Here is a 3,666-nt window from a genome sequence, read left to right as displayed (position 1 = left end):
TTAATCCCATAAACAAATTTGAACTTCATTGCAATTTCTGTTATCTATATTTGTCAAAGAAAGAAACTATTATCTTCAATTCAAATTGCTGTCTCCATTCATCTGAATTGCAGACCACTTACAAACATCTGAGAACAAAACTGTGAACAACCTCGAGATCCCCTTTTGCCCTGAACTGAAGTATGTCCCATGTTCCCTCTGTCACCAACCCTGTCCACTACCAGCTCATAATATCCCCAATGTCCATCTCTGCGTCAGTGCAGTGGCTGAACAACCCAGTGGCTGCACGTTGGCAAAATTCAGACTTAATGTTTCAAGCTCTTTTCTGGCCACTTTTCCAGTTACAAGTATTTCAATCGCAAAATTGTTCTTGTCTCAGACGTTACTTCATGGTTAGGACAATGTGTCAGAGTAGGAATGTCGCTGGATATAATTCAGGAGCAAAGCTTATTAAACAAAAGACATTGTTTCAAGTGACTTTGAAGATTAAACCAAATAAAAGAAGATGCTGGAGATCTGAAATTGTATAATAAATGCAAAGAAAAGTACAGAAAGTGCTGGGGAGCTTCTCTGAACTGAAAATAGTTGGAAAATAGTGTGAATAATGCTGGTGACAGGGAAGTCTGCTTTGAAGGGGAGGAGGAGTGAGTTAAATCGATAGAGAAAAAGAGAGTTAGAAGAAAAAGAGCAAACAAAGCGATTGCTAATCAGCTGGGATGGAAATAAAATGTGAGATTCACCTTATTTATTTTTAACTTTTCCCATCTTCCTGAATATCATGTCCATGCCGGTACATGTACATCCCGCTTTTCAAAAATTCGTTTTTTGCCACTTCAGTTTCCGAAAAACCTCCATTACGTCCTGTTTTCAATAACCAAAAGAAATCTGAAGAGGATTTTCACTTTTCCCAAGAAAGATGATTGTTCTCCCACATAAATTAATGTTACTTTGCTTTATGCCATATCAGCTTATGAAAGGTTTTGTAGGAACACTCTACTTTCAGATACCGAAGGAAACCTGTATATATCTAAGATCACGTTTAAAGCGATTTGATCCCACTTGTCTGTCTTCACTGAGTGTCGTCATCTTCTTAAATTTATTAATGTGAAATAGGTACCAATGGCTGGGCAGCATTAGTTCACTCATTTTCTTGCCCTTGAGAAGACCTTGAGCCTCAATGGCACTTACACAGAGTGAGACACACAAGGTGACAGCTGTGCAGGAGGTGTGAAAAGCAAGATCGACTTTCACAAGATTAATATTATTTGAAAAGTTCGAGATTTCAATTCGTCAGTGTAATTAAGGTAAGGAAGAATGTGTTCCTGAGCATGCTGGTCCATGTTTTCAAGCCTCTGTATCTTCTCCCTTTTGGAAGAGGTTGTAGGAGATCATTACCGGTTTTGGAGAGATATTTGATCTTGCCAGCATTTCGCTGACAATGAGAAGTATAAATGGATGGAAGGTTGTCTTCCATGATAGTCTGGGCTGTGCGCACAACCGTCTGTAGTTTCTTATGGTCTTGTGAAGAGCTGTTACCATCACACTATTATGCACAAGAATAGAATGCTTTAAGTTGCCAGTATGCCGAGCACTGGGAGAAGGTAGTTCCAATATATTTAGATGTAACATTTGTTAGATGTATATTTGGCTGTTAAATGGATATCCAAGTTCTGGTTGCTTTTTTGACAACAATTGAAATTTAACCAATAAATTTAAATTATGTACAAGATACCAAAACACAGGTGAGTTTATTTTATTGTTGAAAATGTGTTGCTGGTTAAAGCACAGCAGGTCAGGCCGCATCCAAGGAATAGGAAATTCGACGTTTCGGGCATAAGCCCTTCATCAGGAAACTGTTTGAGAACGTGGCTGAAGAGTTTCTGTGCAGAGGAGATGACCTGGGGGGTGCAGTGAGAGAGAGACTCACTGAAATCCTTGTAGAGGGAGGAAGAGAGCTTCTTCAAGGAAGGCATCCTCGCATGAGGATTCGCAGAAGGTTAAAATCTTCGGGTAAAAAATGAGGTCTGCAGATGCTGGAGATCACAGTTGAAAATGTGTTGCTGGTTAAAGCACAGCAGGTCAGGCAGCATCCAAGGAATAGGAAATTCGACGTTTCGGGCATAAGCCCTTCATCTGGAAGTTTATTTTATTGCCAACATCCAACCAAAGAGCCATCACATGCTTCAAAAGAATAGAGAAGCCATCACCATCACAACGAGGGAGAAATAGACAGACACGGAAAGGAGAGAGAGAACACAGCGAGGTAACTAGAAGGACAGTAAGTAAAACAGAGAAAGGAAACAAAACAAGAAACATACACCCCCATGGACAGGGAGAAGGGGAGATAGTCATTTCATGGAAAGAAACAGAAGACAGAGAAAAGGAAAATACAAGGAAACAGACAGTGTGAGAGAAATAGTGAGACACAAAGCACAGAGTGAGCTGGGGATGGGGAATGAGAGGTGCTCGGGGTGAGGACCAGACAGAGTTCGGAGTGAGCTGGCGGGAGGGAGATGAGGATTTACTTTGATCTGTAGCAAGGTGTACAGGCTGATCTTAGTAAGCAAGGATGTGCAGAACAATGGTTGTAAAACATGCCTGAGAGGCATATAGGTTACGCTGCACAGAGCGTGCGCGAGGCGAGATCAACATGAACAAGATCAGTATTATCTGAGATTAGAGAGTACATTCATCAGTCTAATAACAACCAGGAAGAAGCTGTTACTGAAACAGCTGCTCAGTGTTTTCAAGCTTCCACATCTTTTAGCCTGATAGAAGAGGTTGTGGGAGACCCTTACTGGTATGTGATGGGTCTTTGACAATGTTAGAACAAACATTCCAGCACAGAAACAGGCCATTTGATGGTCCAAGTCTGCGCCGATCCAAATCCTCTATCTAAATCTGTCGCCTATTTTCAGGTTGTGAGTATCCATTTGCTCCCTGCCCATTCATGTATCTTTCCAGAAACATCTTCAATGGAACCACTGGTCACAGTTCTCCATTCTGAGAAACTCTCTCCCCCACTATTCTCTGCCTCCTGTTGCCCAGCCAGTTCTTTATCCACGAAGCTAACGCACCATGTGACTTTCACTTTCTCCATAACCCGACCATGGGGAAACATACCAAAAGCCTTCCTGAAGGCCATGTACATGACATCTACAGTATCTCCCTCATCAATCAACTTTGTCACTTCCTCAAAGAATTCTATTGAGTTGTTAAAACATGACCTTCCCTGCACAAAACCATGTTGTCCATCACTGATAAGTCTGTTTTCATCCAAATGAGAGTAGATCCTAACCCTCAGTATATTCTCCAGCAGATTCCCTACCCCTGACATCAGTCTCACCGATCTATAATTGACTGGATTGTCCCTACTACCTTTCTTAAACAAGGGGATTAACAATTTTCCAGTCTTCCAGGACCTCAGCCGTGTTCACGGATGCTACAAAGATATCTGTTAATGCCCCAGCTATTTCCTGTCTCCCTTCGCTCAGTAATCTGGGGTAGATGTTGGCAGCTTTTCTGCGGCAACAAGCCATGTAAATGGAATCATTGGTTGGGATGTTAGAGTCCATGTTGGTCAGTGCTGTACACCCAACCTTCTATAGTTTCTCACGGTCCTGACTGGGGCAGTTACCATACCAGGCTGTTATGCACCGGGACAAT

This window comes from Hemiscyllium ocellatum, unplaced genomic scaffold, assembly GCF_020745735.1.
Source record: "Hemiscyllium ocellatum isolate sHemOce1 unplaced genomic scaffold, sHemOce1.pat.X.cur. scaffold_442_pat_ctg1, whole genome shotgun sequence".
Classification (NCBI taxonomy): Eukaryota; Metazoa; Chordata; class Chondrichthyes; order Orectolobiformes; family Hemiscylliidae; genus Hemiscyllium; species Hemiscyllium ocellatum.
Note: the sequence above shows the minus strand (reverse complement) of the source record.